Raw genomic sequence first — 14965 nt, 5'->3', positions numbered from 1 at the left:
ACCGGCTGAAGCCATGGCAGAAGAACGTGGATTGTGAAGATTTCATGGACACTTATCACTTCCCCAGTCAATACCCTTGTGATTTCCTATGCCTGTCTTTACTTTAATCTTTTAATCCTGTCAGCCGAGAAGGATGTATATCGTCTCAGGACCCTGTAATAATTGTGTTAAGTACACAAATTGTACAGCATGTGTGTTTGAGCAATATGAAATGTGGGCACCCTGAAAAAAGAACAGGATAACAGCAGTTGTTCAGGGAATAAGAGAGATAATCTTAAACTCTGACGGCTGGTGAGCCGGGCAGAACAGAGCCATATTTCTCTTCTTTCAAAAGCAAATGGGAGAAATATCGCTGAATTCTTTTTCTCAGCATGGAACGTCCCTGAGAAAGAGAATGCTCACCTAGGGGTAGGTCTCTGAACTGGCACCCCCAGGGCATACCTGTCTCTTATGGTCGAGACTGCAGGGGTGAAATAAACTCCAGTCTCCCATAGCGCTCCCAGGCTTATTAGGAAGAGGAAATTCCCACCTAATAAATTTTGGTCAGACCGGTTGATCTCAAAACCCTGTCTCCTGATAAGATGTTATCAATGACAATGGTGCCCGAAACTTCATTAGCAATTTTAATTTCGCCCCGGTCCTGTGGTCCTGTGATCTTGCCCTGCCTCCACTTGCCTTGTGATATTCTGTTACCCTGTTAAGTACTTGATGTCTGTCTCCCACACCTATTCGCACACTCCCTCTGCTTTTGAAAATCCCTAATAAAAACTTGCTGGTTTTTGTGGCTTGTGGGGCATCACGGATCGTACCAATGTGTGATGTCTCCCCCAGATGCCCAGCTTTAAAATTTCTCTCTTTTGTACTCTGTCCTTTTATTTCTCAAGCCAGCTGATGCTTAGGAAGATAGAAAAGAACCTACATGATTATCGGGGCAGGTCCCCCGATAGCACATCCTCTCTTACTCTTTCTTTTCTAATTTTCTAGACTATCTTATGTGTTTTCCCCTGTAGATAAATTTTATTTTTTATTATTTATTTATTGAGACAGAGTCTCACTCTGTCGCCAGGCTGGAGTGCAGTGGCACGATCTTGGCTCACTGCAATCTCTGCCTCCTGGGTTCAAGCGATTCTCCTGCCTCAGCCTCCTGAGCAGCTGGGACTACAAGCGCCCACCACCACACCCAGCTAATGTTTGTATTTTCAGTAGAGACAGGGTTTCACCATGTTGGCCAGGATGGTCTCAATCTCCTGAAATTTTTATTTATTTATTTATTTATTTTGAGACCAGGCCTCACTCCATCACCTAGGCTGGAGTATAGTGGTGCAATCATGGCTCACTGCAACCTCTACCTCCTGGGCTCAAGCAATCCTCCAGCCTCGGCTTCCCAAAGTGCTGGGATTACTGGCATGAGCTATCACACCTGGCTGTAGATAAATTTTTAAATAATCTTGCCAAACTCCTTTTGCAAAATTTATTAGAAATTCCGTTGTGATTATATTCAGTGTTAAGAGAGAAACAATACATTCCCTATGGGGTAACAACAATTTGAATGACAGTAGCTTTGTCATCCGAAACCATGGAGGCCAGAGGGAGGTGGCACATTTTCCAAGTGCTTGAAAGATTTGTCAACCTCTAATTCTATATCTACCAAAAATACCTTTCAGGAATTAAGAAGAAATAAAAGCATTTCAGATGAAGGAAAATAATAATTGGTTGACTGCCCTTCAAGACTGACTCACAGAGCATCTCTGACTGGAAAGGTAACAGGCTGGAACTTCGAAAAGACAGAAAAAACTGTGCAGTGGGTTAAAATTGGGGTAAATGTAACAGACTACCTTTCTCGTGAGTTTTTAAAATCATGCTCAATGGTTGAAGCAAAAATTTTAACATCATCTGATGTGAGACTTCAATGTATATAGAGGAAAGACTTAAGACAATTATAGTAGAGAGTGAAAGGGCCAGGTGCAGTGGCTCACACCTGCAATCCCAGCACTTTGGGAGGCTGAGGTGGGGAGGATTGCTTGGGGCCAGGAGTTTGAGACCAGCCTGGGCAATATAGTGAGACCCTGTCTCTAACAGCAAGAAGAAGAGTAAAGGAACCTAAATGGAAGAGAGGTTTTTACACTTTAGTCAAAGTAGTAACATATCAATACCTGTAGATTGTGAGGCATATATGTCATACTACCTATTGAAACCACAAAGCTATATTCAAAAATACTTTCAATAGCTAAAAACTGAAATTCTAAAATAAGTTCAAGTAGCCCACAGGAAAGCAAGAAAATGGAAAAAGAGTAATAAGAAGCAGAAGGAAGAAACAGAAAATAAAAAATAGAAGTCCCACATAATGCTTATGTATAAAAAATAAAAGTTCCACATAATGCTTATGTATAAAAATAGGAAACACACAGACACACAAGTGTATATCACTGTGAGTATACTGTAAATTCTTGTTTTTTCTTCTTTCTGTTTCTTAAATATACTAAGATAATTCTCACAAGTTACTCCTCTCTGCTAGAACACCATAGGATTTCCACTCAAATTCACCTTCTCAAAAAGGCCTATTAAACTACCAATTATATGTTCACTATTTCGGTAATGGCTATGCTAGAAGCCCAATCTCCACCAGAATGCAATATACCCAGGTAACAAACATGCACCAAGTACTCCCTGAATCTAAAATAAAATTAAATTTAAAATTTAAAAATTAAGGCCGGGCACGGTGGCTCACGCCTGTAATCCCAGCACTTTGGGAGGCTGAGACGGGCGGATCACTTGAACTCAAGAGTTGGAGAGCAGTCTGGCCAATGTGATGAAACCCTGTCTCTACTAAAAATACAAAAATTAGCCAGGTGTGGTGGTGCACACATGTAGTCCCAGCTACTCGGGAGGCTGAGGTGGGAGAACTGCTTGAACCTGGGAGGCGGAGATTGCTGTGAGCTAAGATCGTGCCATTGCACTCCAGCCTGGGTGACAGAGCAAGACTTTGTCTCAAAAAAAAATTAAAAATTAAATAAGCTTGAAGAAGATTTTTAAAAAACTACCAATTGCAGTTTTCCTCACATTTAAATCAATCTGTATCATATTACCCAGTTTTGTTTTTATCATAGCATTTAATCAAATATTAAAATGTGTATGTGTATATAATTTAAAAGTGTACGTATGTATATACATACATTTTTATATACATATACGTACATATATACATATATATATGTCTCTTCTTGTTAAAATATAAACTCTGTGAGAGAAGAAATCTTTTCTTACTCAGACTTTTACCCTATTGCCTAGAACATTATAGGTAGTACATGGTAGGTAAGGGTTCATAAAATATGTTTTTAATTAGTATATTCAATTTTTTTGGTAAACATCTGTGCACAGTTTCATTGTATACATTTTTCATAAATTAGCCAATAAAGACTTACAGGAGACAGTTTTACTTTCTATAACCTTAAGTTTTATGCAAGTGAAATCTATGTTTTATAGTTATTCTTTTTAGTGTATGTTTTAACATTTTTTTCACCCACATTATAGATATTAATATAATTATATATAATGTTTTTACTTTTTTTGAGACAGGGTCCCACTCTGTCACCTAGGTTGGAGTGCAGTGGCTAGCTGCTGCCTCAACCTCCCAGACTCAAGTAATCCTCCTACCTCAGCCTCCCAAGTAGCTGGGACTACAGGCCTATACCACCTTGCCCAGCTAATTTTTGTTTTTTGTAGGGACAGGGACTCCCTATGTTGCCCAGGCTGCTATCAGTTCCTGGGCTCAAGCAATCCTCCCACCTTAGCCTTCTCAAGTGCTGGGACTCAGGTGTGAGCCACTGTGCTGTTTCTTATGTGCCAATTGTAGAATTATCCTTTCTGGCATTTGTCTTTTTTAGTGTGATACAGGGATGCAACATTATTATTTTGTACAAACTGCTTGATTGTAGGTCCAAACAACATGTATTGGATAAAACATGCTTTGGGCTGGACATAGTGGCTCATTCCTGTAATCCCAGCAGTTTGAGAGGCCAAGGCAGGAGAATCACTTGAGGCCAGGAGTTCAAGACCAACCTGGGCAACATAGTGAGATCCCCATCTCTACAAAAAATAATTAGCCAGACATGGTAGTGTGCACCTGTAGTTCTAACTACTTGGGAGGCTGAGCCAGCAGGATCACTTCAACACAGGCGTTGAAGGCTGCAGTGAGCTATGATCGTGCCACTGCATTCCAGCCTGGGTGACAGAGTGAGACCCTATCTCTAATAATTAAATTGGCTGGGTGCGGTGGCTCACGCCTGTAATCCCAGCACTTTGGGAGTTCGGGTGGGCGGATCACCAGAGGTTGGGAGTTTGAGACCAGCCTGGCTAACATGAAGAAACCCTGTCTCTACTAAAAATACAAAATTAGCCGGACGTGGTAGTGCATGCCTGTAATCCCAGCTACTCAGGAGGCTGAGGCAGGAGAATCACTTGAAACCAGGAGGTGGAGGTTGTGGTGAGCCGAGATCGTGCCACTGCACTCCAGTCTGGGCGACAAAAGCGAAACTCCATGCCCCCCCCAAAAAAATTAAATTAAACTAAATTTTAAAATCAAATTGTTTTCAGTAGCCTAGAGAACACATAGAGGATGCTTCTCTTCAATAGGGCTCTGCCACATGAAGTCATCTCTGGATGTATTTTTAAGAATAAGGATATATATATATGATCTCTCTATATTATATATATAAGATCTGTATATAGAGAGATATAGATATAAGAATAAGTATATATATATATATATATATATATATATATATATATCCCCCTCAGGGTTCTTTTAATGACTCATTTTTTCCTTTTCTCTGATCCTCGGTTTATAGCTTCAGCAGCAGAGATCAGAAGAGATCAGCCTAAACATTTCTTAAAATGATATTGTGAACACTAGTGTATAAGTCTTTGGAGACATATGTTTTCATTTTCCTTGGTAAATACAGAACAGTAGAATTGCTGAATCATATGGCCAGCATATATTTAACTTTTAAGAAACTGCCAAACTGTTTTCCAAAGTGGTTTTATTTTTTTAATTCCCACTAGCAACATCTGAGAGTTCTGGTTCCTCCACATTATTGCCAGCACTTCGTATTGGCAGTGTTTTGTTTAGCCATTATGATGGGTGTAATGTGGTATCTCAGCTTTATTCTTCATAGCCAAAAATCTGAAACAACCCAAATGTCCACCAACAGGTGCATAGACAGACAACTGGGTATATTCATACAAAAGAATAATCAGCAATAAAAAGAAACAAACCACTGATGCCCACACAACATGCACAAATCCCAAAAACATCAGAGTGGAAGTAGCCACACAAAAACAAATACATTTTGCATAATTTCCATTTATATAAAATTATAGAAAAGATAAAAATAATCTGTAGTGTTAGAAGGGAGATTCATGGTTACCTGGGGTCAGTGATGGGAGTGAGATTTGACCGGGAAGAGAAACAAGGGAATATTTTGGAGTAATGGAAATGTTCTACATCTTGACAGGAGCTGTGGTTGCCCAGCCACAGACATTTTTCAAAGCTCATAGAACTTGAATTATACATTAGAAATATGTACACTTAGCCAGATGTGGTGATGTGCACCTTAGTTCCAACTACTAGGCAGGCTGAGGCAGGACAATCACTTCAGCATAGGAGTTCAAGTCCAACCTAGGAAACATAGCGAGACCCAATCTCTAAAGAAAAAAAAGAAAAGTAAGTATACTTATTTGTATGCAATTTTTTTGAGACAGAGTCTCGCTCTGTCACCCAGGCTGGAGTGCAGTCACACAATCTCGGCTCACTGCAACCTCCACTTCCTGGGTTCAAGTGATTCTCCTGCCTCAGCCTCCTGAGTAGCTGGGATTACAGGCACCTGCCACATGCCCAGCTAATTTTTTGTATTTATAGTAGAGACATGGTTTCACCATGTTGGCCAGGCTGGTCTTGAATTCCTGGCCTCAAGTGATCCATCTGCCTCAGCCTTGCAAAGTGCTGGGATTACAGGCATGAGCCACCACGCCTGGCTCTATGCAAATTATATCAATAAAAATTCTAAATGTTTTGAAGAAATAATAAGAATTGATAGCAGTGACTCAAGCCTGTAATCCCAGCACTTTGGGAAGCCAAGGCAGGCAGATTGCTTGCACCCAAGACTTAGAGACCAGCCTGGGAAACATGGTGAAACTCATCTACTAAAAGTTATTTGGGCATGGTGGTGAGCGCCTGTAACCCAGCTATTTGGGAGGCTGAGGTGGGAGGATCACCTGAGCCCGGGAGGTCGAGGCTGCAGTGAACCAGAGCTCCACTGCACTCCAGCCTGGATGACAGAGTGAGACCCTATTTGAGAAGAAAATAAAAAGCAAAGCAAATAAACAGACTAAAATTTGTTAAAGAAATATTTAAAACATAGCGTGTCTGACCCCAGAGAAAGCAACAGTTGAACCAGAGATGGTGCCTGGGCCCTGTGGAGAACAGATCTGTAATTTTTTTTTTTTTTTTTTTTTTTTTTTTGAGGCAGAGTCTCGCTGTCGCCCAGGCTGGAGTGCAGTGGCATGATCTCAGCTCACTGCAAGCTCTGCCTCCCGGGTTCACGCCATTCTCCTGCCTCAGCCCCCCAAGTAGCTGGGACTACAGGCACCCGCCACCATGCCCGGCTAATTTTTTGTATTTTTTTTTTAGTAGAGACGGGATTTCACCGTGTTAGCCAGGATGGTCTCAATCTCCTGATCTCATGATCCACCCGCCTCAGCCTCCAAAAGTACTGGGATTACAGGCATGAGCCACCGCGCCCGGCCCAGATCTGTAATTTTTATGTAAGAGGTAGCAAGTACTGAAAGTGGCCTAATAATACATATATGTGCTCGAAGATTTAAGGGCCCCACATTTATGAAGTTTTTAGTTCAGTGAATGGAGGAATGCTAAGACATCCCTTTAAGGCAAAAGGCAAGTTATTGCTATTTGTACCCCACATATGCAGAGGTAAAATGCTTGGTAGACCTCGTTGGATTTGGAAAGCAGCATAGAACACACTTGGAAATTCTATTCTAACAAATAGGCCTCTTGATGGATCCCAAGTTGCACAGCGTGTGCTTGTGATGCAACTGCAAGGTCCATTTTCAAAGACACCTCGTTTCTTCTATATTTTGGGTTCTCAAAATAAGGTAAGACCTTCACAAGCTGTTCATCTATTCTGGCCTTTAAGATCCCTGATCAGTTAACCACTTCCAAAGGTTTACGTACGTTTAACAATTCTCATCACCATTATGACCATGAACCTCCTGCACTAACCATGCCTGTCTTGCTCCTTGTGAGTAAATTCTGCTGAGAACTGTTCCCTTCCAGAACGTACCATCCCCTTTGACATCAGGAATCTCATTTTAATGACAGTATCTATAACACACAACTATACCCACATTTTTACATGAGGCTGGTTCTCCCTTCACCAAGTAATTTCTCATGGTGAAAGAGCTGTCCTCTGGCCCCTGTTGGGGGTCAAAATCGGAGGAATGAGTAAGTGGATTACTTATGACAAATCTATATTAACAATATTTCCTTAAATCTTTAGATTTATGCCAAGAAATTTTTGACATCGCTACTTTACCTTAATATTGGCCTCTGTCAAGTCCAGCTTTCAGCTAATCAGCTAAGTAGAAACAAAGATACAAATAGATCAATAAAACCAAAGTCTTGTTTATTGTAAAAGCTAATAAATAAATAAATTTTGCCAAGATATAACAAGAATAAAAGTAAAAAGTAAATATTATTAATGAAAAAAGCAATATAACTACAAATACAGAAGAGATTCCAAATTTGGGGGTTTTTTTGAGATGGGGTCTCACTCTGTCACCCAACTAAGGTTCAGTGGTGTGTTCATGGCTCACTGCAACCTCAAACTCTCAGGCTGAAGCAATCCTCCCACCTCAGCCTCCCAAGTAGCTGGGACTACAGGCAAGCACAACCACGCCCGGCTAATTTTTTAAATTTTTTGTAGAGATGGAGTCTCACTTGTTTTTTTGCCCAGGCTGGTCTCAAACTCCTGGACTCAAGCGATCCACCCACCTTGGCCTCCCAAAGTGCTAGAATTACAGGCATGAGCCAGCACGCCCAGCTGAGATTTTAAAATCAGTAGGAACATATCTGTAATTTCATGTCAATAAATATATATAATTAGCAGGAAAAAATCTACAAAAACTTCCTCAAGAATTGATAAAGCAGTGTGGAAAAACTGTGACTTATATGCTATCTTTTGTGGTAACTTGCTGGATTTTTATACGGTTTGTCTCCAGTCCTCTAGAATGCATGTGGTGTCTCCAACCTGCTGGCCACTTCCTACCTATCCTGCCTGACTGACATGACTTTGCTGCCATATGTATTACTGTGATGTTCTGTAAAACATTCAGTCTATTCAGATTATATTATGATGGCTGGCAGCCCTGGGTAAACCTGTGAATGCACAGTATTGTCTGTCCCATGTTAACGCTACATTTTCTGATTCTTTTTCCTGAATTTAATAAAAAGAATTGGTTTTCCAAATCAAAGGCCACTGCCACATACCCAAGGCCACGTAAATCTGCTTTAGAAACAATGTCATGTCTGCAAGTGGGACATGGACTTGGCTGAGCTCACCTGTAGTCATTTCCTAGGATTTGTCAAGCCACTATGAGGTCTGTGTTATCGAGTTAAATAATGGTATCCCAGGAGCACTACTACCACATTCTTTAGGTCTTTACGAGTCACACTCATCTCTGCCACCCCCTCCAACTCTTCTCCCCAAAATGCAATATTGTTTTTAATTTATGATCTTACCTTTGGGGTGGGATTCAGAGGTTTTCATCTCACCTTCCCCACTATGGTTGCTTTTAACCAAAGACCAATAGTCCAATGTAGAAAGTACTCCAACTGCCAAGAATATCAATCCCAATTATACATTCAAAGACCAAGCAAATGAGTAATGCATGGGTCAGAGTCACTGGGACCATTGGCCCCACAGTGAATGGGTCAGGGTCACTGGGACCATTGACCCCACAGTAAGCCTAAATGTATGACCAGGGCTAAATACGCTGTCAGGCTAACGGAGGCATGATAATGCTATGAAAGTCTGGTATCAGTATCAACTCAGACTTTGTGTATAATAGTCTTTAAAATCTCTGGATATTACCCTTTACCCAGTGTATAGTCAACCAAATAAGTGCCCATCAGTCTTTGATGAAGGACTGGAGGTGTCATCACAGTATATATTTGCCGTGGTGTCATAGGGTCTTTCCCCTTGGGGACCCACCTACCTCTTTATTGTCTTTCTGATCTGAATATTAGCTCAAGTTCAAGGATCATGGCATTTTACTGAGGCAACTGCCCTTAGCCTCTTACTCACCCATTCTCATCTTCTTGGATTATGTTTACTAACAAATTTCCTGGTTGCCTGTCTATCTAGTTTATCCTTAGGGAAGTTAAGTTTTACTAACCATCTTCACAAGTTCCTGTGAATCAAAGCCTCTTGGCTGTCACACTGACCTTACTATTTATTATAATAAATGTGAATCCCTGGCTTCTGCCAATTAAGACTCACCACCCGGCCTTTCTTCCTTCAATTGTGGGATCCTTACAGGTGCAATACTCCAAATACTTTTCAAGAAAATACTTCCCATTCTCCTGGAGGGATTCAATGCTTTTGGGAGTTACCACAGTATTTGAGACTGTGACCTTTTCAGGCAGCTCCCAGCCAGTGCGTGAGCAGCATGGGGGATAGGATGGCCTGGCATCATTTCTGCTCAGTGTGGAACTCCTCTGTGGTAAATATTTGTGCTTGCATTTTACTTTGAGCTGACAAGAAATATCCCATTCCAGAGAGACTCTGGCAAAGGTGGCAGCCCAGCTGCTACATATTTCACTGGCGGTTACCTGGGAAAATGTCCAAATGGAGAAAAACACCCTGGTTGGTGTGATGACGCAGGCACTTAAAAGGTACGGAAGGGGGCAGGTGCGGTGGCTCACGCCTGTAATCCCAGCACTTTGGGAGGCTGAGGTGGACGGATCACAAGGTCAGGAGATTGAGACCATCCTGGCTAACACGGTGAAACACCGTCTCTACTAAAAATACAAAAAAAATTAGCTGGGCGTGGTGGCAGGCGCCTGTAATCCCAGCTACTCGGTAGGCTGAGGCAAGAGAATCACTTGAACCCGAGAGGCAGAAGTTTTAGTGAGCCGAGATCACGCCACTGCACTCCAGCCTGGGTGACAGAGCGAGACTCCATCTCAAAAATAAATTAATAAATAAGTAAATAAATAAATAGTATGGAAGGAAGGGGTTAGTAATATAGAGAAAGATGATGACATTGGTCAGTTATTGCTAAGTTGCGTTAATGTCACAATTTTAATTTCTTTTCCTTTGATTTTCCAAATTTAAATGACTTTTCTGGGTGTCAAACTAACTCTTTCAGGGTTTTAATAATGGATGTGACAAGCCTGATTTTTCTAGTGGCCCAAGTCGCATGAAGTATCTTTCAAAACTCCCACTTTTACTGCTTGAAGTTGAGAAGCAGTTGTTTCTTCCAAACAACAATCCTCTGAATTATGGGATCTTACTATTTCCTTTCTTTTGGGCTGGCAAATGGTTAAATTCTAGCCTGAGGTAATTTCTTCCTAAAACCTTGCTAAACACAGTCAGTATCAATCAATACATGCTACTAACATTCTAACACTAGTTATTACTCAGAACAGCATGTCCTGTGTGCTTGGCAGTCTAAGTATTCACTGCTTTCATCCTGACAACAATCTTAATAGGTAGATACTGTTATCATTCAGTTTTCACATGAGCAAACACAGTCGTAACTTTCCCAATTTTTTGAAGGTAGTAAAAGGCAGTACCAAGATTCAAACCCAGGTAGTCTTGCCCTAGAATATGTGGTCTTAATTATTACACTCAAATGCTTCTGTTACAGATTATCATAGTACACTAGAGATGAGGAATAATAGTAGTGGAAGTGGGATGGTCTTGATCTCCTGACCTCGTCATCTGCCTGCTTCGGCCTCCCAAAGTGCTGGGATTACAGGCATGAGCCACCAAGCCCGGCCTATTTATTTTTAAAAAATTTTATTGTAAGATATCATCAGAAAGGTAAATCTCCAATTATAACTGTTTCCCTCTCTGCACCAGATGGAAAGGGGATGATTCTAAATCACTAGAGATTTAATCAATGGGGGAGAGCATCCACTTAGGTCTGCATACCAATCCTGACCGTTGTTTCATGGTTATCAGGGCCCTGACCCACAGCCTTCTTTATTTGTTTCAGAGAAGTATAGTGGTTAAGCCTGAAGTCTAAGACAACTCTTTGAGATCTACTCTAGAGATCTACTCATTTCTCTGTATTATTGCTCATGTATACAGGAGGTATATATGTTATTAAACTTCTGTTTTTCTCTTGTTTGACTTTTGTTACAGAGAGCCCCAGCTAAGAATTATGGAGGATAGAGAGAAAATTGTTTTCTTTTCCTACAATAACTTCTTAATATGCTGTGTGCCATTTTCTTTTTCTCCTTTTTTTTTTTGTTGAAATTTATGCTCTTAGTATCCTGGAGCTATAATTAGACTGCTCCTCTAAGGATTATCAAAATCCAAGTGAATGCATGCTTTTCCTAACCTTGTGAGAAAATTAGCTGTACAGAAGCTGCATAATTAGGTGATCTTAAATTTGGATTTTTGGTGTTCCTGGATCATAATGTGTTAGAGATTAAGAGATTTCTGAGAAAGTGTGGGTGAGCATACAACTGGAAAAAGTTGGCCACAGACAACGTAAAAGATTGTTCCCGATGAAGGTGTCACCAGGGCGGCTCCACTTTTCAGTTTCTCTTTAGTCTCTTTATCTATAGACACAGCTGCTTGAGGAAACCAGATGGTCTGGATGTCACAGGTAACCTCCTGACCCCTGTTGGAAATCAGGAGTCCAGATCCACGCAAAACTGGTGCAGACCAGAAAAGGTGACCGTTCCTTTTAAGTCATTAACATATCGTTATAGTACTAAAAACCCCCTGTAAGAGAAGTTTGCTGCCACTTTATGTACATGTGATGCGTGAAGAAGCATGTTCATGAACTATGCCTGCACATCACAACTGCTGCTCGTACATACCTAAATACCTCTCCTGCCCTGCACCTAACTCTCAGTGGCCAGGTACAGTGGCTCACACCTGTCATCCCAGCAGCTTGGGAGGCCAAGGTGGGAGGATCACTTGAGCCCAGGAATTTGAGACCATCCTGGGCAACATGGTGAAACCCCATCTCTGCAAAACATACAAAAATTAGCTGGGCATGGTAGCATACGCCTGTGGTCCCAGCTACTCAGCTCTCATGCCTGAGCCTGAGGGATCAAGGCTGCAGTGAGCCAAGATCATGCCACTGAACTACAATCTGGGTGACAGAGTAAGACCCTGTTTCAAAGAGAAAAAACAACTCCCACACCTCCCATTGCCCAGGGAGAAGGTGCCTTTAGACTGTGAGCTCCCATTCTCCATTCTTTGGCCACTGAATAAAACTTGATTGTCGGCCAGGCACGGTAGCTCACGCCTATAATCCCAGCACTTTGGGAGGCCGCGGCGGGCAGATCACGAGGTCAGGAGATGGAGACCGTCTCCACTAAAAATACAAAAAATTAGCCATGCATGGTGGCGGGCACCTGTAGTCCCAGCTACTCGGGAGGCTGAGGCAGGAGAATGGCGTGAACCCGGGAGACGGAGCTTGCAGTGAGCCGAGATCATGCCACTGCACTCCAGCATGGGCGACAGAGCAAGACTCCATCTCAAAAATAAATAAATAAATAAATAACTTGATTGCCTCTCCAATTGGGTGTTCTTTCTTTGTAGCCAATGTAATGTAGGGAAAGAACACAGTTTAATGTGACAAAAGGACTCACTAAATGAATAAGCTCATTAAGCTTCATATCAGTGCATTAGTTTATCAGTGTTATGACAAGTTACAACACATAGCTGAAAACCACACAAATCTGTTATCTTACAGTTCCGAAGGTTGGAATTTTGACATCAGTTTCATTAGGCCAAAACCAGGGTGTAAGCACGGGTGCATTCCTTCTGTAGGCATCCGTAGGAGACAATCTGTTTCCTTGCCTTTTCCAGCTTCTACAGGCCACCTTGATTGGTTGGCTTGTGGTTTCTCCCTCCAGCTTCAAAACCAGCAATGATTGGCCAAGTCTTTCTCATACTGAGTCACTCTGACACCTCTGTAGCCAAATATTCCTTTGCCTTCCTCTTATAAAGACACTGGTGATTACATCTAGTCCACCCAGATTATCTAGGATAATCTCTCAATTTAATAATTATTAACTTAATCACATCTGCAAAGTCCCTTTTACTATGTAAGGTAACATATTTATAGGTTCCAGGAATTCATATGCCAACATCCTGAGGGAGCCATTCAGCCTACTAGTTAGTATAGAGATTTAGAAAAACCCAAACAGCAGTACTGAATGTTCAGCTACTTGTGTATTAGGACAGTGTCCCTGGTAACTCTCAAGCCAAAGGATATAAACTGGGCTATAAAAATGGATATCGCAGCTTACATGTTTCTCCTCACATTGAGAAGCCTTATAAACCATCTCAGACACCAAATGCAGCCATCCTGGTTTGTGAAGTTCAGGTGATCCCGAAGTTTTATACATCATCATTTGAAATATCCTCCTGCATGCAAGTCACATCAGTAACTTCAGAGAATGCCTTTATATATTTTTTAAAATATACAATTTTATGCCATGTAATTTTGCCCTTATTCCCATAATGTGGCCACTCCTTTCACACAGACCTATCCTACTCTGGACAGTTATTGTAGGAGTCCTTGGTTCAGTGATCTTTTCATCTGAATTTCCTCTAGAGAGAATTTAGAGGTTAGCCTTTATTTTTAAAACTGTTGACTTAGTCAATGAAATAAGATTTTCCAGTGTAAGGGAAGGTTTTATTTGACAGCATCAAATTTGGGGCTGTGTGCCTTAGCAGGCATGGGGATGTGCTGTTTCAATCTCCCTTCAAGGAAAAGCTTGTAGTACAAGTGTGGGGAGTTCAGTTAGCAGACAGCCCTCACCTGTCAAGCCCTTCATGGTCAGCCTTTGCAGCAGAAGAGCTTCATCCAAAGTCACCTCCCTTCCCAGGTCAGGCTGTATTCAGTGACTGAAAGAGGTGTGAACATAGACTAGACCATGCTTGCCTGACACATGAGCCCTGTCAGGCAACACTCACTACAGAGATCCATTCTGAGTTGGGAGCAGTTTTGTAGGATCTGCATTGCAATTTAACCTTTTCTTTTGCTTAATCCTACTTCCTTCTCTTTCCTTTCACAGATACTGATCTACAGTGAATACCTCCAAAATATATCTCAGAGTCGACTTTCAGAAAACCCAACAGATTGCAGCTTGTACTATTATTGAGGTGCTCCAAAATAGCAAAGGATGGGCCAAAGTTTTGGAACTGGATTACTCATTATCCAGCTGACATACAAACCCCACCACTGTGGCAGGTGGAGCACAAAGAGGCCCCGGCATAAGGAGGTGGTTCAACCATTAAATAGTTCACCAATAGTAAATTAAGAGGCAGCACCTGTGTTATGTAACAGATGTTTGAACTTAGGAGCTAGATTATTATGAAATAACAGGTTTCTGTGGCTGATATGTTTTGGCTGTGTCCCCACCCAAACCTCATCTTGAGTTGTAGCTCCCATCATCCCCCCATGTCGTGGGAAGGACCCGGGGGAAGGTAATTGTATCATGGAGGTGGGTTTTTCCCATGCTGTTCTTGTGGTAGCGAATAAATCTCATGAGGTCTGATGGTTTTATAAAGGGCAGTTCTTCTGTAAACGCTGTCCTGCCTGTCACCATGTAAGACGTGTCTTTGCTCCTCCTTCATTGTGAGGACTTCCTAGCCATGTGAAACTGTGAGTTCATTAAACCTCTTTTTCTTTA

The 14965-nt window shown here is 41.6% G+C and overlaps 1 long non-coding RNA gene across 1 annotated transcript in view; it reads left to right on the top strand.

Moving 5' to 3' along the window:
- Positions 1-14965, top strand: part of LOC129049373 (uncharacterized) — a 20121-nt gene extending 5156 nt beyond the window's left edge. The window contains exons 2-3 of the long non-coding RNA XR_008512435.1: positions 1665-1760; positions 14348-14965. This is a non-coding gene — a long non-coding RNA (uncharacterized LOC129049373). The remainder of the gene's footprint in view (positions 1-1664; positions 1761-14347) is intronic.

This window comes from Pongo abelii, chromosome 10 (genome assembly GCF_028885655.2).
Source record: "Pongo abelii isolate AG06213 chromosome 10, NHGRI_mPonAbe1-v2.0_pri, whole genome shotgun sequence".
Taxonomy (NCBI): Eukaryota; Metazoa; Chordata; class Mammalia; order Primates; family Hominidae; genus Pongo; species Pongo abelii.
This window is presented reverse-complemented; position numbering and strand designations above follow the sequence as displayed.